At 39.9% G+C, this 26,979-nt stretch overlaps 1 long non-coding RNA gene across 6 annotated transcripts in view; it reads left to right on the top strand.

Annotated features, from left to right (window-relative positions):
- LOC131503606 (uncharacterized) overlaps positions 1–26,979 on the top strand; it is a 125,331-nt gene that overhangs the window by 3,181 nt on the left and 95,171 nt on the right. For 2 of the 6 annotated variants that reach the window (XR_009257478.1, XR_009257477.1), the window contains exon 2: positions 22,725–22,895. The exons of the other annotated variants lie outside the window; for them this stretch is intronic. This is a non-coding gene — a long non-coding RNA (uncharacterized LOC131503606). The remainder of the gene's footprint in view (positions 1–22,724; positions 22,896–26,979) is intronic. 6 annotated transcript variants of the gene reach the window in all.

Below are 26,979 nucleotides of genomic sequence, written 5' to 3'. Positions count from 1 at the left end.
AAATTCCTGGGCAGATTGAATTAGAAACTCTCTGATTTTAGGGAGGAAATGATGGCATTCTTTTTTTTTTTTAATGTTTATTTATTTTGAGGGGGAGAGAGAGACTAACTGTGAGCAGGGGAGGCGCAGAGAGAGAAAGAGACACAGAATTGGAAGCAGGTTCCAGGCTCTGAGCTGTCAGCACAGAGCCTGTCGTGGGGCTCTAACTCATGAACCGCGAGGGAGAGAGAGACTAACTGTGAGCAGGGGAGGCGCAGAGAGAGAAAGAGACACAGAATTGGAAGCAGGTTCCAGGCTCTGAGCTGTCAGCACAGAGCCTGTCGTGGGGCTCTAACTCATGAACCGCGAGATCATGACCTGGGCCAGAGTTGGACACTTAACTGAATGAGCCACCCAGTCAAACCAAAATGATGGCATTCTTAGTTTCTATTAAACTCAACTTTTATATGGGAGATAGCTGACTTCTGAACCCAAGTCACAATCACCTTGAAATAACCTATTCAGAAAAAAAATGGAATACTGCTGTAGCCTCTACTATACTGAAAAGCCACATGGAACATTGTGTTCATTTCACTCTCTTAACAGGAGTAAATAGACGAAATTCTTTGCAGAAAAGCAGACTATATCTAGCCTAACTGAAGATGGCAAATTAAAGTATATTTAGTACCTGGCAGGTATGAGTTTCACAAGTCACAAACTCAGGGGAGAGCAAAAGTGCAAATATCTTCATTTTCTTATAAATTAATTTCTAATGTCCCATTTTATAATGGTAGAAAATTTAATCATTTCTAGGTCAGCTCAATTGCTTTAGTACTTTTTCAGTTATCTCGGGTTTAGCTTAGTGAGATTTTTGTCTTTGCCCTTCATATTAATTAGACTAACCCTAGCCTCAGCAACAATATACCCTCAAGTCTTGGTGGCTTAGCACAATTAGATTGTATTTCTTACTCATGAAAAGTTCTGTGTGGTTGTTCCTAGTTGGCAGGTGGCCTTCCATGTGATCATTTATGGATCCTGGATCCTTCTGTTTTGTGGCTCTTCTTGCCTCTAGGTACTTAAGTCAGCCAACAGATGGAAAAAGACATTGTGAGAATTATACCTACCTCTTCAGCCCAGAAATGACACACATGACTGGCATTTATTTATTTATTTATTTATTTAAAATATTTATTTATTTTTGAGAGAGAGGGGGAGTGAGAGAGAGAGGGAGGGGCAGAAAGAGAGGGATACAGAATCCGAAACAGGCTTCAAACTGTCAGTGCAAAGCCCAACATGGGGTTTGAACTCACGAATGCTGAGATCATGACCTGAGCTAAGTTGGATACTCAACTGACTGGGCCACCCAGGTGCCCCCTGACTGCCTTATACTCAAATAGTGAGAAATGGTCATGTAGCTCCACCTAGATGCAATGGAAGGTTGAGAAACATTGTCCCTAGCTGGGCAGCCACTTCTCAAAAGCGAGCATAAGTTTTGTGGTCACCAAGCTACCTCTGTCTACCTTTCATCTCTGCAGTTAATCATGTAAATAATATATCATCTCTGGCCAATTATTATGTTTTGGGATTAGAGAACTGAGGATTGAATGGGTAGGAGGAGAGGATAGCTCTCCTGTGTTAATGACTGATTATATTTTGCACCTGAAAATGGGATCACATCCTTTTTTGCCTATCCAGAGATCAGAGAAACTTTAGTATAGATTTTCAAATTCTTACATTGTAGCACCTGGAATTCAGGTCCATGATTTTACAATACCCCACATTACAGCAGTTCCACATGCCATGAGAAACATGGCTGATCTATATGAACCTTGAAAGGTTGGTTTCTGAACTCATTCTGATCATATCATCCAGCAAATGCTTGGATATCACTTGGGTATTTCAGGCAGGATGGAGGAAGGCACAGGAAGAAAGGAGTTGAACCTTTTTATCAAAAAAGCAACATTTTCAGAAACTCTTCAGCAGACTTCCTCCTGGGTCTCATTGGCCAGAATTGTTAAATGCCCACTCATAGGAATAAGGGAGGAGGCTGGGAAAAATAGCTTTCAAGTTGGACCAATGGATGTTTCAAACAAAATTGGGGTTCTCTTCATAAGGGAAAGGGGGAAGGGAATAACAATTGTCTGGCTCAACATTAATAGGCCAACTAATCGGCTTGTTTACATTTCCCAGAGGGCTTAGTGTCAGTGGTGTGTGTGCATGAGAGAGACAGGTTGATTGATGCTGTGGTGTTGAGGATCAACCCCTAGGCAATCCAGAGACTGTTTTCATTTAAAATGGTTCTGCAGCTTAGTGGCTAATGAACCAGGATGTTTGTAGATTGATCATTTTGCCTTTCCATATTTTTCAGTCTTGGATTCTCTTCTGAACTTGCTAGGGCATATTCAAAGTAGGTGTTCTATTTAAACTGGGAAGAAGCAACCTTTAAAAAAAGCTCTCTCTTCTCCTTCCCAGCTGCCTCTCTTCATTAAAGACACACACACACACACACACACACACACACACACACACTCCAGAATTTCTAAGTTTTTGAGTAAAAAGGAGAATCATCTAGGTCAGAGTATGTGTGTAGATGGGAGGATGAGAAAAGATGGGTGCCTGGAAGGAAGGAGGGGCCAAGTGTTCAGTAAGTTGCCCTTTTGGGTGTTTCCTTTTTTTCCAAGTTGGTTTCCCCCAAGTTGAGTCTAAGAATGTGCAAACCTTGTTCATTGTCCAATGCATTAGATTATTTCTAATATAGCCCTAAAGGGATGGCACCACTGCTCTGTCTTCTCTTTTCCAGGACCCCCACATTCTATTTCTCATCAGTCTCCACCGTAAAGGCATAGTAAAGCCATACTCAGGAATTCCCTTCTAGATCTATGAACAATTAGACCAATTCAAAAGAAACAGTGGCGCCTGGGTGGCTCAGTTGGTTAAGCGTCTGACTTCGGCTCGGGTCATGATCTCACAGTCTGTCCCCACGTCAGGCTCTGTGCTGATAGCTCAGAGCCTGGAGCCTACTTTGGATTCTGTGTTTCTGTTGCTCTCTGCCCTTCACCTGCTCACACTCTGTCTCTCTCAAAAATAAATAACTTTAAAAAAAATTAAAAAAGAAAAAAGAAACAATTTACTTCCCACCCACTTATTTGGCCAACGTTCCAGTCTCGTTGAATTGCTTGCAGATATGAGCAACCTTCATACTATCTCCGGCCTCTGTGAATTCATGGAGAATGTTCTCTCCATTGGGATCACTCATCTCTGGTCACCCCAACAACCCCTGCCTTTGCCATCCCATCCTCACTCCTTCCCTGTCATCAGTGAAACCTCTTAGGTTTAGGTTTAAGGTTTTGTTTTTGTTTTTGTTTTTTGTTTTTAATAGCATTTCCTGATCCCTTCACCCCCCCCCCCCACTTAAATGGGAATTATTTTTGCTTGTTGAGATGTTACCATGACTCAGAAAGCCCTGGTGTGTTTATATTACACTTTCTTAAACATATTTGCTTTTATACCATCTTCCTTAAATAACTGGTTAACTATTTAAAAACCAAGACCGTGTTTTATTCATCTTTGAATTTCTCACACCTAAAATGGAGACTGTTTGGGACACAGTATACATTCAATAACTATGCCTTGCAATAAAAAAAAATTGAGATTACTAAAACAATGAAGATCAACCCATCTACTTTAAGAAAGCCAAGCATACACAAATATGGATTTATTAAACACTAGGAATAATGACATATCCTATAAAAAGGTGCTTAATTTGTTAAGAAATGACCAAATTTTCATTGAAAATGTCATTTAATAGTTGTCTTTACATTCAGTTTTTCCACAAAAAATCTCTTTCTTTTTTTTTAAGTTTAATTATTTTTAAGGGAGAGTGAGTGAGCATGAATGGAGGAGGGGCAGAGAGAAAGGAGACAGAGAATCCCAAGCAAGCTTCACACTGTCAGCACAGAGCCCGATGAGGGGCTTGAACTCACTAACTGCCAGATATGACTTGAGCCGAAATCAAGAGTGGGTCACTTAATGGACTAAGCCACCCAGGTGCCCTCCAGATCTATTTCTTTTAATTTTAAGTTTTTAAAAAATGTTTATTTATTTATTTTGAGAGAGAGGAGTAGAAAGAGAGGGAGAGAGAGAATTCCAAGCAGATTCTACACTCAGCTCAGAGCCTGACACAGGCCTCTATCTCACAACTGTGAGATAATGCATGATCTGAGCTGAAACCAAGAGTCAGACGCCTGACTGAGCCACCCAGGTGCCTCCAAAAATCTATTTTTTAAAATAAGCAATATCTGTATTTCAAAAATCCAATTGCAAGCAATGGCTTGACTTTTAAAAAATGATAATCTGGTTATTATAACAGTTCTACTTTGTTCTCTACATATTTTGTTAAATCCACATGTTGGATATAAAAAATATTCCCTTCTTTTGAGAAACTAGACATTGGTAGACTATTTCAAAAAATTACAGAAACGTTACCTGTTATTAACAGAGTATAAACTTAATATTTTTCCCTATATTACATGTTTTAGTTACCCCAAACTCTAACAGTTGGTCTATCATTTTATTCTCATAATATGCTTGTGATAGGTGTTAGATTTCACCACCTATCCTACCTCTCCTTTTATTAAAAAAAGACAGAGAAAAAATGCCCACAACTCTTTCCAGATCTCACAGTTAGTTTGCTGACCCTTCTTTTCTAATTAAGTAATTCACTTTTGGAATTTATGTTTTCTTAGTGTGGGCCTCTGTTCTGTTCAATGTGCTTGGTAAAATTTGTTGGGGATCTGCAAATCAAGCAGTCGACACACACACTTGGTGCCGTCCTTTATTGCTTCTGCAAAGTCCTCAGACAATTTTAGTCAGATTTCCAAATTACGCTATTGTATTTGGAGCCCGGCTTTAGAAACCCTGTCTTCAAATGGCAAGTGTGGGCCCCCTCATGCATTCGGATGTGAAAAATCTGATACAGGGAGCTCTAAACCAGCAGAGCTCTCTCTGCTGAAGGCCAGAGTTTCCCTGGAGGTAGAGGATTAAGATACAGATGCTGAACTGGGTACCCAGACCCATTTGTTCCTTTCACCTCATCTCTTTTTCACCCCTCAACTTTTCCAGTTGGAGAAAGACTTGCCTGAGGCCACATACCTAGCTGTCTCTATGGCTTGGTCAACACACAGGTTTTCTTGACTAGGGTCACATAAGCGAAGAATCAAGTATCGAAATGAATAATAAAAGCCCGGTTTTGTTTTTGTAGATATAGCTGGATTATAAAAAATTCAAAGTGTATTCCATTTAGCAAAACCTTTGGGGCGCCTGGGTGGCTCAGTCGGTTAAGCGTCCGACTTCGGCTCAGGTCACGATCTCACAGTCTGTGAGTTTGAGCCCCGCGTTGGGCTCTGGGCTGACAGCTCAGAGCCTGGAGCCTGCTTCTGATTCTGTGTCTCCCTCTCTCTCTGCTCCTCCCCCATTCATGCTCTGTCTCTCTCTGTCTCAAAAATAAATAAAAATGTTAAAAAAAAAATTAAAAAAAAAAAAAAGAAAAAAAGAAAAAAAAACCCTCTAAACGTGTTCTGCATAGTGACGTTATATATGCTAAGTCATCTTCTTGCCATTTTATAAATGGAGAAGTTGATGAGAATGTTGAACTAATGACATAAATGTGGATCATAATTTACATTTGTATGAATGTGCTTAATACTTGACAAAGCACATTCATGTATTTGATCCCCTAGAGACCTGGATCCTCACTGAATCCATGTGAGGTCTGCAAGGCCACCACTGACCTGAGCGAGGCCTCTACTGAGATGAGTCTGGGATGCATCCTGAGTCTTGGAGCTCTGCACACAATGCTCTGTGTGGCACTTCCTACTGTAGGAATCCACTAGCCAAGTGGAAGGCTACATGGGTGTGAGGTGAAAAGTGTGGGTGAGGAATGTCCAGTCCTAACCCCAAACCTGCCACAGAGAATCTGTTACCATTCAGACCTCCATGTGGGCTTTTGGAGGAGAGAGGTTCAGGATTTCAGAGAGGGGCTCAGACTTGTGAAATCCAGTGATGAAAAGATCTTCAGAAATGCCAAGCTCTGTTATTACTCTGAGTAACAATTAGTCCCCAAATGATTTTTATTTTGGGGAAGAAAATCTCAGAAGTGATTAGTCAACTAGTTGCACAGCTGCAAATGTCTTCAGATTGGAAAACATTGCCCTCTTTTCAGAGGACAGGCAACAAGGTTCCAAATGCAAGCAAATTTTGCATATACAAAAAACTACTCCATCAGCAAGCTTAATTAGGTAGAAAAAAGTTTGCCTCTGATTCCATTATAAATCAACCAATCATAGGATTTGGAGGTTGGAAGAAACCCCAGTTTTGCTATTGCCCCACATGGCTAGCTTGGCAAATACAGAAGGCAGATAAAATTTGATTTTGATTAGCGCTCTAAAAGAAAAAATATTTCTATTCTGGTACACAATGTGTCTTTACTAATATGAGACATCTTTAAAACTGTAGTATATTAATAGTTTGATAGTTAATCTTTGAGCCCTAATGAATTATTAGTTTTCAATAAATAACATTTAATATATATTAATGAATATTAAAAACACATACTCTCTGTAATCCTGGTTCCCTAGCATTCAGGGCAAATTTTATAGGGGAAAAATGGCAATTATAATGCCTCTCTCATACGACTGTTGTAAATTTCAGTGACAAAATACTTGTTAGTCACCGAGCCTGTGTTGAGTTAATAAAGTTCACTTCTATCTTTCTTGTTTCCCTCACATAAAGATGGGAATTTTGATCTCTGGTCAGCCAAAGGAAGACTATTTTTAGCCACTAACCCTTCAGATTAAACTAAATTGGAAAGCTTCTCTTTGGGCTTCTTTTTTTAAAGTTCATTTTTATTCTCACTTGTCTGTAACAGGAAAGGTGGGGCTGGGAGAGTCCCTTCTTCATAGAGGAACCTTGCGTTCAGTATGTGTGCTAATCAATGACCCACTGATGATTGCATTTTTTTTTTCAACGTTTTTATTTATTTTTGGGACAGAGAGAGACAGAGCATGAACGGGGGAGGGGCAGAGAGAGAGGGAGACACAGAATCGGAAACAGGCTCCAGGCTCCGAGCCATCAGCCCAGAGCCTGACGCGGGGCTCGAACTCACGGACCGCGAGATCGTGACCTGGCTGAAGTCGGACGCTTAACCGACTGCGCCACCCAGGCGCCCCGCCCCTGATTGCATTTTTAAAGTATCCTTGCTTCTGATGTACTTAGCCATTTGCTGTATTCACTCTAGCTATTAGCAAGGAATATTTATTGACTCCCCTACCCACACCTATCTTTTAGGACATACAGCTAAATCCTTTTGGAATGTTTATGGTCTGGGGAATATATGATGATATTATACTGTATGATTGGTGTTGAAGGCTGGAAATTTTAAGCACTTTGGAATTCAAATAACAAGATCACTTCCTCTGGGGGTGTAAGATATCTTCTTGGGGAAAGTGGGATTTGGATAGAGAAGTGGAGGGGGTGGATTTCATAGAGAAGAGTATGGAGAGGGTGGAGTGGTTAATCCTTCTTGAAAGAAAAAGGGAAAGAGAGGAATATTCCAGAAAAAAGGAATAGGCCAGTTTATCTAGGGCCTGAGGGATTGTGCATTATCATGATTAATCACAGGAACAGTTGCCAAGCTTTCATTATAAAAATATTCTCTAGGAGAATTCATCAAGTTCTATTGCCTATTAATTTCTGTTGATGCATTTTATTTAGCATCTTCAATGACTGAAGACACTTTTTAAAAAAAGAAATGAAGGCAATAAGATGAAGCTCATTAGATAAATGATTTATGTGTGATATTTTAAAACTGAGCAATGTCATTGCCCCAAGAAAATTATGAGTCTTTAGTTTTAATATGTTTGCAGTATCCTTGAAGTGTCTAAATTTATGACTTAACATTTTTACTTAGTACATATCAGTAGATAGTGTTTTATCATCTTAAATTTACCATTTATCAAGAAATTATGAAACAAGGCAATGTAACGCAGTGGCACATGTTTTGATTTGGAACTTTAAAAAATTTGGTTTACAGTCTTACTTATACCATTAAAATTCTCTTTTCTTGTATGACCTTGAATATATTTCCCATCTGTGAATCTGTGTAATCATGTACAAAATAACCGAGACTAAATTTAAATGCATTTGAATCCCTTCAAGTTTTAAAATTGTATATTTTATATATATATAAAATACACACATATATATTTTTAAACTACAATACTCTTTTACTTTTATCTTTTAAAAATTTTTTTTTTTTAACGTTTTTATTTATTTTTGAGACAGAGAGAGACAGAGCATGAACAGGGGAGGGGCAGAGAGAGAGGGAGACACAGAATCGGAAGCAGGCTCCAGGCTCTGAGCCATCAACCCAGAGCCTGACACGGGGCTCGAACTCACAGACCGCGAGATCGTGACCTGAGCTGAAGTCGGACGCTTAACCGACTGAGCCACCCAGGCGCCCCTACTTTTATCTTTTTTAAAAACCACATTCATGAGAATAGAATTTGCAGAGTTCAAATGGTTTTTTTCCTAGGTAGCAAAAGAATTTTTCAAGGGCTACATAGCAGCTTTTAGCAGCTTACCGTCAAAACCAACATTCTAAAGAAACTTAATGACATAAAGCAAGATTTTAAAAGGTCTTTCTGCTCCTGGTTGGTGAGGCTTGTGAGGAATTCTGAAACGTGTGTAATTTAACATTCATTACAGCATTTCATGAGGCTCTAAAGTTCCAAAGTATATCTACCCATACACTTGACCTAAGTGACTTTTTTTCTAAAGTTTATTTATTTTTGAGAGAGAGACAGAGTGCGAGCAGGGGAGGGACAGAGAGAGAAGGAGACACAGAATCTGAAGCAGGCTCCAGCCTCTGAGCTGTCAGCACAGAGCCTGACGCTGGACTCGAACTCAAGAGCAGTGAGATCATGACCTGAGCCAAAGTCGGCCATTTAACCGACTGAGCCACCTGGTGCCCCTGACCTAAATGACTTTTTATGGAAGATAAGAATATATTCAAGCCTCACCACTGAAACTGGTGAGGGATGCCACGCTTATGAAGAATGGAAGGTGGAAAATATTCCATCTTGAGAATATATCCTCAGGAGGCCAAAAACGAATGAGTGATTGCCCCACTTATGAGTATAGCTAAGAGGTCCCTCTAGTAAAATAACTCTCTTTATCAATTTTCTAGCAAGAAGACTGAGCTCCTTCTCTTTGGGCCTGTGTGTGTTAGAGAGGAGACTTGCTTGTATCAACAAGCACAGACCATTGATTGAACATTGCTAATGCATCTCTACCAAGAGAAGCCATGCGGGGATTATCAGAACCCCTGCAGGAAAGCCCATGACAGACTTCTGCATAGTTGTAGTTTCTTACAGCCCTGAGAAAATCTTTCAGATATTTTCAAAAGCCTGGGTCCTATGTGGGCATGTAATTCTAGCTATACATAAATAAATAACATCAGTGCTAATAGTACATACACTTTGTGTTGTGAGGTAATTTTGTCCTAAATGCCTATTGCTATACATTTTTAATTCCCTTCAGAATAAATAGAAGCTTTTCTTTACAAAGTGGTTAATGAAAGATTAGGCCCTTTTCTTCTGGCTTTCTGTTTGGTGAAAACAAATGTGTACATCTTCTTAAAGTTTGAGAACATAGGACACCCTCTATTCCCCAAAGCAGATTTGAATTTTCTAGCTTTACTTTTTAATATTTAAAATGTTTAATGTTTATTTATTTATTTAGAGAGAGAGAGAGAGCATGGGCCGGGGGGGAGGGGGGCAGAGAAAGAGGGAGACACAGAATCTGAAGCAGGCCTCAGGCTCTGAGCTGTCAACATAGATCCCAACATGGGGCTCGAACTCATGAATCACGAGATCATGACTTGAGCCGAAGTCGGACACTTAACTGACTGAGCCACCCAGGTGTCCCTACTTTTTAATATTTAAAGGGGAGTTCCGGAAGATGGCGGCGTAGGAGGACGCTGGGCTCACCGCGCGTCCTGCTGATCACTTAGATTCCACCTACACCTGCCTAAAGAACCCAGAAAACCGCCAGAGGATTAGCAGAACGGAGTCTCCGGAGCCAAGCGCAGACTAGAGGCCCACGGAAGAGGGTAGGAAGGGCGGCGAGGCGGTGCGCGCTCCACGGACTGGCGGGAGGGAGCCGGGGCGGAGGGGCGGCTCGCCGGCCAAGCAGAGCCCCCGAGTCGGGCTGGCAAAAGCGGAGGGGCCGGACGGACTGTGTTCCGACAGCAAGCGCGACTTAGCGTCTGGGAGGTCAGAAGTTAACAGCTCTGCTCAGAAAGCGGGAAGGCTGGAGGACAAAGGGAGGGAGAGCTGCTGAGCCCCCGGACGGCAGAGCTCAGCTTGGCGGGGAACAAAGGCGCTCGCCAGCGCCATCTCCCCCGCCCATCCCCCAGCCAAAATCCCAAAGAGAACCCGTTCCTGCCAGGGAACTTGCTCGCTCCGCGCAAACACCCAACTCTGTGCTTCTGCGGAGCCAAACCTCCGGCAGCGGATCTGACTCCCTCCCGCTGCCACAGGGCCCCTCCTGAAGTGGATCACCTAAGGAGAAGCGAGCTAAGCCTGCCCCTCCCGCCCCCGTGCACCTTGCCTACCCACCCCAGCTAATACGCCAGCTCCCCAGCACCACAAGCCTGGCAGTGTGCAAGTAGACCAGACGGGCCACACCACCCCACAGTGAATCCCGCCCCTAGGAGAGGGGAAGAGAAGGCACACACCAGTCTGACTGTGGCCCCAGCGGTGGGCTGGGGGCAGACATCAGGTCGGACTGCGGCCCCGCCCACCAACTCCAGTTATACACCACAGCACGGGGGAAGTGCCCTGCGGGTCCTCACCACTCCAGGGACTGTCCAAAATGACCAAATGGAAGAATTCCCCTCAGAAGAATCTCCAGGAAATAACAACAGCTAATGAACTGATCAAAAAGGATTTAAATAATATAACAGAAAGTGAATTTAGAATAATAGTCATAAAATTAATCGCTGGGCTTGAAAACAGTATACAGGACATCAGAGAATCTCTTGCTACAGAGATCAAGGGACTAAGGAACAGTCACGAGGAGCTGAAAAACGCTTTAAACGAAATGCAAAACAAAATGGAAACCACGACGGCTCAGATTGAAGAGGCAGAGGAGAGAATAGGTGAACTAGAAGATAAAGTTATGGAGAAAGAGGAAGCTGAAAGAAAGAGAGATAAAAAAATCCAGGAGTATGAGGGGAAAATTAGAGAACTAAGTGATACACTAAAAAGAAATAATATACGCATAATTGGTATCCCAGAGGAGGAAGAGAGAGGGAAAGGTGCTGAAGGGGTACTTGAAGAATTATAGCTGAGAACTTCCCTGAACTGGGGAAGGAAAAAGGCATTGAAATCCAAGAGGCACAGAGAACTCCCTTCAGACGTAACTTGAATCGATCTTCTGCACGACATATCATAGTGAAACTGGCAAAATACAAGGATAAAGAGAAAATTCTGAAAGCAGCAAGGGATAAACGTGCCCTCACATATAAAGGGAGACCTATAAGACTCGTGACTGATCTCTCCTTTGAAACTTGGCAGGCCAGAAAGGCTTGGCACGATATCTTCAGTGTGCTAAACAGAAAAAATATGCAGCCGAGAATCCTTTATCCAGCAAGTCTGTCATTTAGAATAGAAGGAGAGATAAAGGTCTTCCCAAACAAACAAAAACTGAAGGAATTTGTCACCACGAAACCAGCCCTACAAGAGATCCTAAGGGGGATCCTGTGAGACAAAGTACCAGAGACATCACTACAAGCATAAAACATACAGACATCACAATGACTCTAAACCCGTATCTTTCTATAATAACACTGAATGTAAATGGATTAAATGCGCCAACCAAAAGACATAGGGTATCAGAATGGATAAAAAAACAAGACCCATCTATTTGCTGTCTACAAGAGACTCATTTTAGATCTGAGGACACCTTTAGATTGAGAGTGAGGGGATGGAGAACTATTTATCATGCTACTGGAGGCCAAAAGAAAGCTGGAGTAGCCATACTTATATCAGACAAACTAGACTTTAAATTAAAGGCTGTAACAAGAGATGAAGAAGGGCATTCTATAATAATTACAGGGTCTATCCATCAGGAAGAGCTAACAATTATAAATGTCTATGCGCCAAATACCGGAGCCCCCAGATATATAAAACAGTTACTCATAAACATAAGCAACCTTATTGATAAGAATGTGGTCATTGCAGGGGACTTTAACACCCCACTTACAGAAATGGATAGATCATCTAGACACACAGTCAATAAAGAAACAAGGGCCCTGAATGATACATTGGATCAGACGGACTTGACAGATATATTTAGAACTCTGCATCCCAAAGCAACAGAATATACTTTCTTCTCGAGTGCACATGGAACATTCTCCAAGATAGATCATATACTGGGTCACAAAACAGCCCTTCATAAGTTTACAAGAATTGAAATTATACCATGCATACTTTCAGACCACAATGCTATGAAGCTTGAAATCAACCACAGGAAAAAGTCTGGAAAACCTCCAAAAGCATGGAGGTTAAAGAACACCCTACTAACGAATGAGTGGGTCAACCAGGCAATTAGAGAAGAAATTAAAAAATATATGGAAACAAACGAAAATGAAAATACAACAATCCAAACGCTTTGGGACGCAGCGAAGGCAGTCCTGAGAGGGAAATACATTGCAATCCAGGCCTATCTCAAGAAACAAGAAAAATCCCAAATACAAAATCTAACAGCACACCTAAAGGAAATAGAAGCAGAACAGCAAAGGCAGCCTAAACCCAGCAGAAGAAGAGAAATCATAAAGATCAGAGCAGAAATAAACAATATAGAATCTAAAAAAACTGTAGAGCAGATCAATGAAACCAAGAGTTGGTTTTTTGAAAAAATAAACAAAATTGACAAACCTCTAGCCAGGCTTCTCAAAAAGAAAAGGGAGATGACCCAAATAGATAAAATCATGAATGAAAATGGAATTATTACAACCAATCCCTCAGAGATACAAACAATTATCAGGGAATACTATGAAAAATTATATGCCAACAAATTGGACAACCTTGAAGAAATGGACAAATTCCTAAACACCCACACTCTTCCAAACTCAATCAGGAGGAAATAGAAAGCTTGAACAGACCCATAACCAGCGAAGAAATTGAATCGGTTATCAAAAATCTCCCAACAAATAAGAGTCCAGGACCAGATGGCTTCCCAGGGGAGTTCTACCAGACGTTTAAAGCAGAGATAATACCTATCCTTCTCAAGCTATTCCAAGAAATAGAGAGGGAAGGAAAACTTCCAGACTCATTCTATGAAGCCAGTATTACTTTGATTCCTAAACCAGACAGAGACCCAGTAAAAAAAGAGAACTACAGGCCAATATCCCTGATGAATATGGATGCAAAAATTCTCAATAAGATACTAGCAAATCGAATTCAACAGCATATAAAAAGAATTATTCACCATGATCAAGTGGGATTCATTCCTGGGATGCAGGGCTGGTTCAACATTCGCAAATCGATCAACGTGATACATCACATTAACAAAAAAAAAGAGAAGAACCATATGATCCTGTCAATCGATGCAGAAAAGGCCTTTGACAAAATCCAGCACCCTTTCTTAATAAAAACCCTTGAGAAAGTCGGGATAGAAGGAACATACTTAAAGATCATAAAAGCCATTTATGAAAAGCCCACAGCTAACATCATCCTCAATGGGGAAAAACTGAGAGCTTTTTCCCTGAGATCAGGAACACGACAGGGATGCCCACTCTCACCGCTGCTGTTTAATATAGTGCTGGAAGTTCTAGCATCAGCAATCAGACAACAAAAGGAAATCAAAGGCATCCAAATTGGCAAAGATGAAGTCAAGCTTTCGCTTTTTGCAGATGACATGATATTATACATGGAAAATCCGATAGACTCCACCAAAAGTCTGCTAGAACTGATACATGAATTCAGCAAAGTTGCCGGATACAAAATCAATGTACAGAAATCAGTTGCATTCTTATACACTAACAATGAAGCAACAGAAAGACAAATAAAGAAACTGATCCCATTCACAATTGCACCAAGAAGCATAAAATACCTAGGAATAAATCTAACCAAAGATGTAAAAGATCTGTATGCTGAAAACTATAGAAAGCTTATGCAGGTAATTGAAGAAGATATAAAGAAATGGAAAGACATTCCCTGCTCATGGATTGGAAGAATAAATATTGTCAAAATGTCAATACTACCCAAAGCTATCTACACATTCAATGCAATCCCAATCAAAATTGCACCAGCATTCTTCTCGAAACTAGAACAAGCCATCCTAAAATTCATATGGAACCACAAAAGGCCCCGAATAGCCAAAGTAATTTTGAAGAAGAAGACCAAAGCAGGAGGCATCACAATCCCAGACTTTAGCCTCTACTACAAAGCTGTCATCATCAAGACAGCATGGTATTGGCATAAAAACAGACACATAGACCAATGGAATCGAATAGAAACCCCAGAACTAGACCCACAAACGTATGGCCAACTCATTTTTGACAAAGCAGGAAAGAACATCCAATGGAAAAAAGACAGTCTCTTTAACAAATGGTGCTGGGAGAACTGGACAGCAACATGCAGAAGGTTGAAACTAGACCACTTTCTCACACCATTCACAAAAATAAACTCAAAATGGATAAAGGACCTGAATGTGAGACAGGAAACCATCAAAACCTTAGAGGAGAAAGCAGGAAAAGACCTCTCTGACCTCAGCCGTAGCAATCTCTTACTCGGCACATCCCCAAAGGCAAGGGAATTAAAAGCAAAAGTGAATTACTGGGACCTTATGAAGATAAAAAGCTTCTGCACAGCAAAGGAAACAACCAACAAAACTAAAAGGCAACCAACGGAATGGGAAAAGATATTTGCAAATGACACATCGGATAAAGGGCTAGTATCCAAAATCTATAAAGAGCTCATCAAACTCCACACCCGAAAAACAAATAACCCAGTGAAGAAATGGGCAGAAAACATGAATAGACACTTCTCTAAAGAAGACATCCGGATGGCCAACAGGCACATGAAAAGATGTTCAACGTCGCTCCTCATCAGGGAAATACAAATCAAAACCACACTCAGATACCACCTCACACCAGTCAGAGTGGCCAAAATGAAGAAATCAGGAGACTATAGATGCTGGAGAGGATGTGGAGAGACGGGAACCCTCTTGCACTGTGGGTGGGAATGCAAATTGGTGCAGCCGCTCTGGAAAGCAGTGTGGAGGTTCCTCAGAAAATTAAAAATAGACCTACCCTATGACCCAGCAATAGCACTGCTAGGAATTTATCCAAGGGATACAGGAGTACTGATGCATAGGGGCACTTGTACCCCAATGTTTATAGCAGCACTCTCAACAATCGCCAAATTATGGAAAGAGCCTAAATGTCCATCAACTGATGAATGGATAAAGAAATTGTGGTTTATATACACAATGGAATACTACGTGGCAATGAGAAAGAATGAAATATGGCCTTTTGTAGCAACGTGGATGGAACTGGAGAGTGTGATGCTAAGTGAAATAAGCCATACAGAGAAAGACAGATACCATATGGTTTCACTCTTATGTGGATCCTGAGAAACGTAACAGAAACCCATGGGGGAGGGGAAGGGGAAAAAAAAAAAAAAAAGAGGTTAGAGTGGGAGAGAGCCAAAGCATAAGAGACTGTTAAAAACTGAGAACAAACTGAGGGTTGATGGGGGGTGGGAGGGAGGGGATGGTGGGTGATGGGTATTGAGGAGGGCACCTTTTGGGATGAGCACTGGGTGTTGTATGGAAACCAATTTGACAGTAAATTTCATATATTAAAAAAAAAAAAAAATTTAAAAAATAAAAAATAAAAAAAAAAAAAATAAAATAAAATAAAATAAAAAACAACAAAATGTGACATACCATACAACTGAAAACCAACTGAAACTATCTTGCCTAGAAATCCAGGCCATTTTAATACACTTTGCCATTTTAACTGGCTTGGACCCCCAAAAAATATTTCAGTAAGGGCTCATTAGTGTCCTTATAGAAGGCCAAAAAGTCAACTAGAATAAGGGGACTTAGAAACACATTCCAAATTCCACTAAAATGCAACTTCGGTTTTGAAGAATTTTTTTTTATCACAGGTGGACTATTTATAATATCGGTCCTAGGGTGGAAAGAGTGTTAGTAATAATAATAATGATAATAATAAACAACACACACTTATATTGTGCTTACTATGTGGTACTGCTCTAAAATATATATAAATACATTAAATTTCATTTTGTACACTTAAAAAAAAAAATTTAAAGGTTAGTATATTATATAAACCAAAATAAAACTATGATTATTAAAAACTATGATTCACAATAAACCTATATTACATGATTATTTGAAGTTTGCCATGGTATAGTGTAAAAATCACAGTAGGGGCACCTGGGTGTCTTCATTGGTTGAGTGATTCTTGATTTCAGTTCAGATCATAATCCCAGGGTCATGGGATAGAGCCCTGCATTGGGGTCCTTGCTGAACATGGAGCCTGCTTAAGATTCTCTCTCCCTCTGCCCCCTTTCCTTCTCTCTCTCTCTCTCTCTCTCTCTCTCTCTCTCAAACTAAAAAAAATTAGTAAAACACAGGAAGACCTGGATTGAGACTCTGGTCCTATTAGTTAATAGTATGGTGACTTCTGGAAGCTGCTCAAATTTTCTGAGCCTTTGCTCTCACCTATTAAATGGGGATGATAATTTGAAACCATAGGGTTGTAAAGTAAAATAATGAGATAATGTGTTTGGCACATAAAAGGTGTTCAAAAAATACTCCTCTTCTTCTCCGCTAACCTCCTTAATCATGTTGAAAGTACAGGGCAGGAATTTGATGAATGCTTCACTGAAAAAGAAAAATCAAGAACTCATGATTTTATTTCTGGCCTTCTGTTTTTCTCACTTTATACATTTCCCTGAGTTATCTTGATCTATTTGTTGGCCACAATTACCACCTCAATGCTGATGGCCTCCATGTTTCTATTTGTGGTCCGAATCACTTTCCTGTATGTCTATATGCCTTGTATACATGCCTCTGTTAAACTCACTTTAAAGTCTACATTTCCAAAATTGAGTTTAGTATCTCCATCTTACCATTAAAAAATACAATAGCCATTAAACAATTGGCTTTTCTTGCTTTGTTTCCTATCAAGAGTGCCCAAGCTTGAAATCTGGGTTACAGCTTGGACTTTTCCCTAGATTCTTCACACCCAATCACTACGTCCCATCCCTTCTACTTCCAGAATATCTTTCAGATTCATCTACAACTCTCCACTCTTAACGTTACTACCCTGCTTCAGACCATCATCATCTATTACCTGAATTTTTGCAACCAACTTTCAGCTGGTCTCTCTGCTTATAGTCATGCTTCCCTCCAATCTGTTGCCCATAATGCAGACAGAAAGACCTTTCTAAATCTACTGCATATTGTGTCTCTTCCATTCTTAGAACACAGGCTTATCACCATTCTAATGCAGCTTACATGATGTATCCTTAACATGCTTTATTCACAATGGGGTGAACTCTCTAGACCTCCTTGAGGACTCAAGCATTCATTACAGTGTTACAGCCAACCGCTCTCAGTTATGTCCCTCCTTGGGACTTCCCTCAGCTGAAGAAAGCTTACTTGTACAAGGTTAAACCCTTCCCAGGGCAGCCTGCTTCCAGTGACAGTTCCACTCATAGGTATGAAATTATTCTACGCCCGATCCCAGTCAGAGAAAACTCTAAAGATCCATCCCAATTTAAGAACTCCCTGTGGGATTGGCTGAAGATGTTGTTTTGATTATATTACAGCCCAACTTCTTCCCTGAACACAGAGACAGAAGTTGAGCAGTAGACTGCCTTCACTGCTTCATAGGTGTTGATATTGAAAGTTCTCCCAATAAACTTCCTGCATGAAAACCTCGACCTCTGAGTCTAGTTCCCAAAGAACCCAACCTTTGACACAAGGGTCTCTTATGGACTATTTAACATTTCAGCCTCATACTGTATGACTTCTTCCCTTTGCATTCTGTCTTTTATCCAGTCTGACCTAATTTCAGTTCTTCAAAAATATAGTGCTGTACCTTTAGTACTTGTCCTTTCCTCCAGGCTCTCTCTTCCCTCGTTCTTTGGGTCATTGCTTAAAGTGTCACTTCTTTCAGGAGGCTTTTCTGATGCAGATTCTAGTTAAGTGCATTCTCTTTATGTTTTCCTGATGGTTCCTTCCCCTTAGCACTTACCACTACCATGTTGTATTATTATAGCCCATGATCATGTCTAGTCTATATTATTGATCAGCTATAGGCTCTGTAAGGAAAGGGAATTATGCACCATTGTATCCTCATTCATTTCACAGTGCTTGGCTTATGGTAGTCTCTTGGTACAGAGTACAGAGACTCTTTTGGTACAGAGTACCAGAATTCCCTCCACTGTCAGAAGTTATCATTAATAGCCTTAGAATTTATAAGTAGCCTATACACTGTTGACAATCTCTTATTTCTAAGTTGAAAACAGAAAATAATAATTCTAGTCAGAAGTTATCATTATTTCTTAGAATGTACAAGTAGTCTACATACTGTTGACAATCTCTTATTTCTAAATTGAAAACAGAAAATTATAACTTCTAATCTAGAATTTAATAATAACTTCACTATTATTAAATCTCTCATTGAGATAGGAGAAAAGAATATTGAAATCTGGTAGGTTCTTATAAAGCATGTTAGTAACAACAAGTTATTTTCTAAAGTTCCAATGTTATCCTTGTTTTTTAAATACTTGGGGACATTGCAGGTGTCAGTGGGAAATCTTCACATAATTATATATTTATTCCCAATGAAATATCAAAGAGATGAACTTGTAGTGAGACTATTACAGGGATCTAAAGGGAACCTGAGGGAAGCTGTGTCATAGGTCCACCTCTCACATAAGAACTTTGCTTAGGGTGTGGACTTGTTCATGAAAAGACATTGACCTTCCAATCTATACATTTGATTGTGAAGGTGTAAGAATTTGCTCTTAACCAACATTCCAGAATGTTCATATTTTAGACCCTTGTTAGAAACTGTAACATCAAACTCTGTGTTTGTACTCTTATCAAAAGTTCGAGAAGTTGAGTTTATAGAGGATACTTTGATGGCATGCAGTTCAGTCTTCTCAGTTTTCCTAGACCTCATTATTGCATAAACAGAGAGCTTTACTCTGAGGCGATACTGGTTTTTTAAAAGTCAACTACAGAAACTAGAAGCACACAGTGGTCACATTCTAGAGAGGTCCGCTGCAGGTTTCATTTGATCATGATTCTATCATTTTCACTGAGGTAGAATCCTAACAGGCTGTGGTTGAAAGCACTGCAGTGTCTGTTAATAGTCTGACCAAACAGTTGCAGCTTAAAATCAAAGATCATCTAAATATGTATCTTTTGAACAGAAGAGAAGAAAAAAAATTCAGTGAAAATTGGCTTCAAATTCAAGTTTAGAAAGCATTTTAAACAAGATTATGTAAGTCAAACTAAAAATGCATGCAAATCACTACCTAAGTACTGACTATGAAACTTGGCACATTCATTGCTAAATTAGAAAGTAGTTGGACAATCCTTTCCTCTCTGGGGAGTGTGAAAACCTCTAGGCCCACGGCCAATAGACTGGAATGCCTGATTAACTTCAGGCTGCCTGGACACTCACTGTTGTTATTGAAAGCCTATCACACGGCTCAGATCGAGCTCTGGCAGGTGAGATCTAGGGAAAAGGGAAGACCATGTGGCCAAGTTTGTCCATCTCAAAGGGCTTCTCTATCTTTGCCGAAACAGAGCATCTCCTTGTTTTGGGGAGGAAAAGAAAACTGTCTTAAGAATTCCTTATTACAAGAAAAAAGTTAGACTTTTTATAGATTTTTAAGAATACATGTGTGTATGTGTATATACATATAAATATACATATTTAGGTTTTTATTTAAATTCCAGTTAGTTAACGTACAGTGTAATATTAGTTTCTGGTGTACAATATAGTGATTTAACACTTCCATATAATACCTGGTGCTCATCACAACAAGTGTACTCCTTAATACCCTTGACTTATTTAGTTCATCCCCCCACCTACCTCCCCTCCAGTAACCATCAGTGTGTTCTGTAGAGTTAAGAGTCTGTTTCTTGGTTTGCTCCTCTCTCTCTTTGTCCCTATGCTTGCTTGTTATGTTTCTTAAATTCTACATTTAAAACAGTTTTGTGCTTAGAGATTAAACATTTATCCTAGCTTTTGCATAAACCATCCAAGTTGGCTCAAAGAAAACACAAGACATCTTTAGATTTTTATCCCGACAAAGCCACAAGTAAGTTGGCTTCAGGGCTCTATTGCAGGACTGATACCTCATATCCTCTTGGCTACACCTGCTATGAAGTCTCTGTTACTTTGTACCTACTTTGTACATGCTACCTCTGCCTATTGGGGTGATGGCAGCCACAGCAGACACAGGGTGGTCACAAAACATTGAGGCCACTGTAAAGAATCTCTCTCTGTGTTCCCCACATCTGTTCTCAGAGGAAGTCCTGTGCTACAAGGGCAGCCAGGGTATTTAGTCTCCATGGGACAAACATTGCCTCTCACAGCACTCTTATTTTCATTCTAGATCTTGCCACTACCAGAAATTAGCTTGCTCATTTATCTGTTTAGCTTTTTCTCATGCCCCTCTCGCCTCCCCAACCCCACCCCACCTCACTCAGCATACATGCACTAGAATGTGCTGGAAAATGGTGGATAGGGGTTTCACACGTGTTCAGTACCTGGTACATTCCAGACACAGGATTTTTATCTGCACTTTTAATTTTGGCACTAATATTTTATACATAGTTTTTAAAAATTTTTTTTTTTTCAACGTTTTTTATTTATTTTTGGGACAGAGAGAGACAGAGCATGAACAGGGGAGGTGCAGAGAGAGGGAGACACAGAATCGGAAACAGGCTCCAGGCTCCGAGCCATCGGCCCAGAGCCTGACGCGGGGCTCAAACTCACGGACCGCGAGATCGTGACCTGGCTGAAGTCGGATGCTTAACCGACTGCGCCACCCAGGCGCCCCTATACATAGTTTTTAAAGCTCTTTCATGTTAGAAATGTTATTCTGAAACCTCAAGGAGCTTTAACTTGAATCTAGTGAAGGAAAGACAAACAAGTGAAATATTTCTTAGATCACAGTGCTCTACAAAGATCTAAATTATATTCAGCTACTTATTTTGAAAAATTGGATAAGGGGATAAGAAGATCCTTAGGAAAAACTAACTGTTCACTCTTTAAAATCCTTGTATTTTCTTACCACTTTTATTCTTTTTAAAAAAGCATGTTATGGGAATGCAGGCTGGTGCAGCCACTCTGGAAAACAGTATGGGGGTTCCTCAAAAAACTAAAAATAGAACTACCCTATGACCCAGCAATTGCACTACTAGGCATTTATCCAAGGGACACAGGTGTGCTGTTTCAAATGGACACATGCACCCCCATGTTTATAGCAGCACTATCAACAATAGCCAAAGTATGGAAAGAGCCCACATGTCCCCCAATGGATGAATAGATAAAGAAAATGTGGTATATATATATATATATATATATATATATATATATGTGTGTGTGTGTGTGTGTGTGTGTGTGTGTGTGTGTGTGTGTATACACACATACATACACACACAATGGAGTATTACCCGGCAATCAAAAAGAATGAAATCTTGCCATTTGCAACCACGTGGATGGAACTGGAGGGTATTATGCTAAGTGAAATTAGTCAGTCAGAGAAAGTCAAATATCATATGACTTCACTCATATGAGGATTTTAAGACACAGAACAGATGAACACAAGGGAAGGGAAGCAAAAATAATGTAAAAACAGGGAGGGGGACAAAACATAAGAGACTCTTAAATATGGAGAACAGAGAGTTACTGGAGGGGCTGAGGGAGGGAGGATGGGCTAAATGGGTAAGGGGCACTAAGGAATCTACTCCTGAAATCATTGTTGCACTATATGCTAACTAATTTGGATGTAAATTTTAAAAAATAAAAAATAAATAAAATAAAATAAAGTGTTAAAACAACCATGCATTCCTAGCATAAAAAGCAAAAAATATATAAATAAATAAAAATTTAAAAAAATTAAAAGGATGCTATAATCTTTCTGGAATTTTAAAGTACACTCATATCTCCACATTTTTGTGGTTGCTATTTTCTTTTTTTTTTTTAATGTTTATTTATTTCTGAGAGAGAGAGAGAGAGAGAGAGAGAGAGAGAGAGAGAGAGAGAGAAAGCAGGAGGAGGGGAGGGGCAGAGACAGAGGGAAACACAGAATTTGAAGCAGGCTCAAGGCTCAGAGCTGTCAGCACAAAGCCTGACATGGGACTTGAATTCACTAATCGAGAGATCATGACCCGAGCTGAAGTCACACACTTAACCAACTGAGCCACCCAGGTGCCCCTGTGGCTGATGTTTTCCTATGTAGTTCTTCAAGTTGAGATGAGCTTAGCTTTGCTTTTCTTGCAGGAAAATACTTGAGTTATTTCCCTGCAGAATTTAAGACTGAGATTACCCAAAGCCATTTCATCTCAATTGCCCCATTGTGATCTAAAACATCTTTCTTTCCCCCTGCTGTTATCAGAAACTTGACATCATCAGATAGTGAACCAAGAGTTACTGACAGCTGCGGCCAAATGATGACCTCAGCTTAATCTTGGCATTTTTGCAAGAAACAGACTCTAACTACTGCCTGATGAAGAAGTCAGAGAGACTACTGCCACCAAAAAGTCCTCCCTGTGGTCAGGAACCACAGGTCGGTAATCCCCATGAGCTCTGGAAGCAATATCAAGGTTTTAGTTTCTTCTACACTTTTTTTCTCACCCTGCAATGCATGCATTTTTATGCACTCCAAAAAAGTAATATGAAACAGAGGTATACAAATAAGTAAATGTGTGTGTGTGTGTGTGTGTGTGTGTGTGTGTGTGTGTGAAGTTCATCGCCCTGGGGAAATGGCATAAGAATATTTTTCTTAAAAGAAAGAACATTATTGTAAAAGACAACCCCATAGAAATTCTTTACTTTATAACATGCTTCCTTTATTTTCCTGTAGTAAAATGTGCTCTACAGAGAGTCAGTAAAATTGCTAGCCTCCACATAAAGTTTAATGTCTGCGGACAGAATTAAAAACACTTTAATGTGCCCATCAGTCCAACATCACCACTTCCTGGCCATGTTTAAATCGGGTTTAAGAGCTTCAGTGCGTACCAATAGTGATGTCCACGCTGACAGTGATCAGGGAGGCATGTTAAATGTTTCACCAGTATTTCTGTCTGGAGTCTCTGATGCTGTCTTTATTGAGGGGAGCTAAGTACAAGATACTGGATATTATCCGTATGCAGTGGATAAAATACTTAACGTAGCTGTTGTTGGGAAGGTGTAACATTCAGATGTCTTAACTGCGCTGTTTTTATTTCTCTTCTAGTTGTACAGTGACTAAGACAAGCTTCATTTTGCACTAGACCACATCTCTTACATTTTCTTCTATTCCATGGCTAGTTGGTAGAAAGCAAAGGGCAGATACGAATCCCTCTCTGTACCTAATCCTCAGAGCTCCATAAAAATGAAAACTTCCTTCTTAGTGTGTAGCCCTTTGATCCACACGTAAGATAATTTCACACATACTAAATCATTCCCTAGCAAGACATTAGGAAGCATAAATATCATTTTTAGAAACTGAGCTTTAAATATTTAATAATGGATTCAAAGATTTTGCATCAGTTTAGTGATGCCTTTCTCTCACTGAAGCACCATCTTTGAGATGGAAATGACCCTAATTCATTGTCTTGTTTCTGTGTTTCTAAAAAACACTGAGCAACTACTTACTGATGCTTGATTTGGTTCAATGTACTAAGAAAATAAAATGCTGAGTTTTCTGGTCTCTTCTTAATGTTCCAGTCATCCTCTTTTTCTGCCTAGGTGTACTGTATTCACTAGTAGAATACAATATCTTGCTCAGCTCTGAACAGCATGTGCAACCAGAATTATTCTTTAGACCATGTTTATACTGAGACCAGTTCTCTTCACTAAAAGGAATCTTATTTTGTCAATAATTTTCTTCTGTTCCTAAGACATGAGAGGCATCCTGCTGAGAGCAGAATAATTAGTATCTTCTTACAGAGTGAGCTGTGTACTTATTCTTGTTTAAGATAATATAAGCAGTTAAAAGTAACACAAACATGAGAAACACATACTGTTGGTAAATATTCTTTTCAAAAGCTGTATACAGTCAATTTGTCATTTATTCTCAGGCTTAAGGTGCTTTTCCAAAGTAAAATTAGTTGGTAAATGTTTTGTAGATTTATAAGTATTTCCAGATACTGAATAAAAAAGCATTTCTAAGACCTTTGTGTTTGTTTGGAGATGCCTGATTTATAACAACACAGCTTATCTCACCTACTGCCTGTGTTCTTAAATACAATTCTGTACAATCTAGATGCTAGTGAGGAAGTAGGGATCCATGTCAGGTACAGCATTGTTATATTTGGTTAATTTTCCCTTTCCCCGCACTGTGAAGCAATTAACATTCACACACAAAACTCCCATTCAATGTGAACTAGTTAAAATTATTACCAATGTGACCTAAAAGGAGTATGCGAGTTGATGGTGGATCTATCTGGATCCTGAAAGCATCTACACCTGGCGACCTGCTCACTGCATCGAAGAGTGACCTGATTGTGCTTCCTGCCCAAAAGCTCATGTTCATACTCTGGGACCAAGTCTGCCTCAAGGTTAAAACCTCAGTATAGTACTCCAATTTAAAGTATTGGGTTTTTTTTTTCATTGTTTATGTATTTATTTTGAGAGAGAAACAGAGACTGAGACAGTAGAAGGGGCAGAGGAGAGGAGAGAGGGAGAGGGAGGGAAAGAGAATCCCAAACGGCTCTGCAAGGTCAGCCCTGAGCCCCACACAGGGCTCAATCCCACGAGCCGTGAGATCATGACCTGAGCTGAAATCAAGAGATAGGCACTCAACCAACTGAGCCACCCAGGTGCCCCAGTATAATATTACAATTTAAATAGCTCCTTTGCCCCAGGCTCTTTCTACCTGCTTCATGTCTAAACTGACTTTAGAACTCATTCACCGTAATGAAACTTGATGCATGAAACCTCACCATTACATTCATTGAACTATAGCGTGCACCAGTTTTTCTAGTTATTCTTTATTTGGAAGCCTACTTTCCATTATTCTTTTTTTTGGCAAGAATGCCAGGATTTACTGCCGGCAAATCACCTCTCCTCATTTTGTGCAGTCAAGGAATTTTACTATCTGCTGGTCAAGAGGAAGAGCAAATGACTCGGGTTGGGCCAGCTGGATTTTTTGTCTCCCAAGGCTTAGAACCTTAAGCAGGGTGAACACAAGGATAGAAAAAGTGATCAGAACCTGTTTATTTTGGTAGTGGCACTCTGATGGGTCTGCTGCCCTGGATCTTCAGAGCCTTGTTCATTGTTCTTATCTCTGTTTCTGAGGAGTCTTCTTCAGCCTTTCCATGAATTTTGGACTATAACTATCCTCATAATACATTGTTTTCTCCTTAAGTTAGTCAGAGTTGATTTTGTTGCTTGCCACCAAAGAATTCTAGCTGAAATGTGTTGCTTTTTTGATTGTAAGTCTGAACTGTATCTACATTCCTTATCGGTTTAATCAACAATTATTTCTAAACGTGAACTTTGGGGTAAATTTTGACAGTTTTAGAGATGGTTTCAGTGAGAGGCCTGATACTAGCTTGCATTTTAGGCCTAGTTAAAAAGAAGATTAGGGCACCTGGGTGGCTCAGTCGGTTAAGCGTCCAACTTCAGCTCAGGTCATGATCTCACAGTTAGTGGGCTTGAGCCCCACGTCGGGCTCTGTGCTGACAGCTCAGAGCCTGGAGCCTGCTTCAGATTCTGTGTCTCCCTCTGTCTCTGCCCCTCCCCCACTCATGCTTTGTCTCTCTCTGCCTCTCAAAAATAAAGAAATGAAATAAGAAAAAAAAATTAAAAAAAAAAGATTAAGTTAATATATTATATTCCTGGTCGTGTGTTAAGTATTTGTTTGGGTGCCTTGAAAGAGTATATTTCTATGTTTTATTAAGAAAGCGATATAAAATTGGGGCACCTGGGTGGCTCAGTCAGTTAGCATCTGACTCTCAGTTTCGGCTCAGGTCATGATCTCGTGGTTTCATGAGTTTGAGCCCCACAATGGGCTCTGCGCTGATAGTATGGAGCCCACTTGGGATTCTCTCTCTCTCTTTCTCTCTCTCTCTCTCTCTCCCTGCCCCTCCCCTACTCATGCCATCTCTGTATCTCTCAAAATAAGTAAACTTAAAAAAAATGAAAACTAAAACTAAAACTAAAAAATAGAATAGAAAAAAATAAAAAATAAATAAAAAATAGATCACACAGTGTGTGTGTGGTATTTTAAAGAAAGAGATATAAAATAATTAAACATCCATATTTCCATATGGAAGGAAGTTTTAATTTATGGTATAATAAGATTATATTAACCTATTTATAAACCTATAATATTTAACCAAAGAAAGTTAAACAAAAATGTGTCTTAAGTAAAAACAAACAAACAAAGCCCTCCCAACAACAAAATCCACAATACGAAAGATGTCATGAGGCAATCATGTGATTCATTGCCAAATGAGGGATAAAGCTAACAAAGACTGTGGTGTCAGAGGAAGGTGACACATGCAGTGTTGGGGTGACCTAAGGAAGTTTCATAGAGGCCTGGCAGAGATTGAACAGGGCCAAGAAGGATGGGGTGTCCGGTAGAGTAGCATTAAGTTAAGGATATCTCCCAACTCTACAAAACATGCCAAACCACAAGAGAGAACAGCTGTAGAGGATACATC

The sequence above is a fragment of the Neofelis nebulosa genome, chromosome 2, assembly GCF_028018385.1.
Source record: "Neofelis nebulosa isolate mNeoNeb1 chromosome 2, mNeoNeb1.pri, whole genome shotgun sequence".
Classification (NCBI taxonomy): Eukaryota; Metazoa; Chordata; class Mammalia; order Carnivora; family Felidae; genus Neofelis; species Neofelis nebulosa.
The sequence above is the reverse complement of the archived record's forward strand: the minus strand, read 5'-3'. Positions and strand labels throughout refer to the sequence as shown.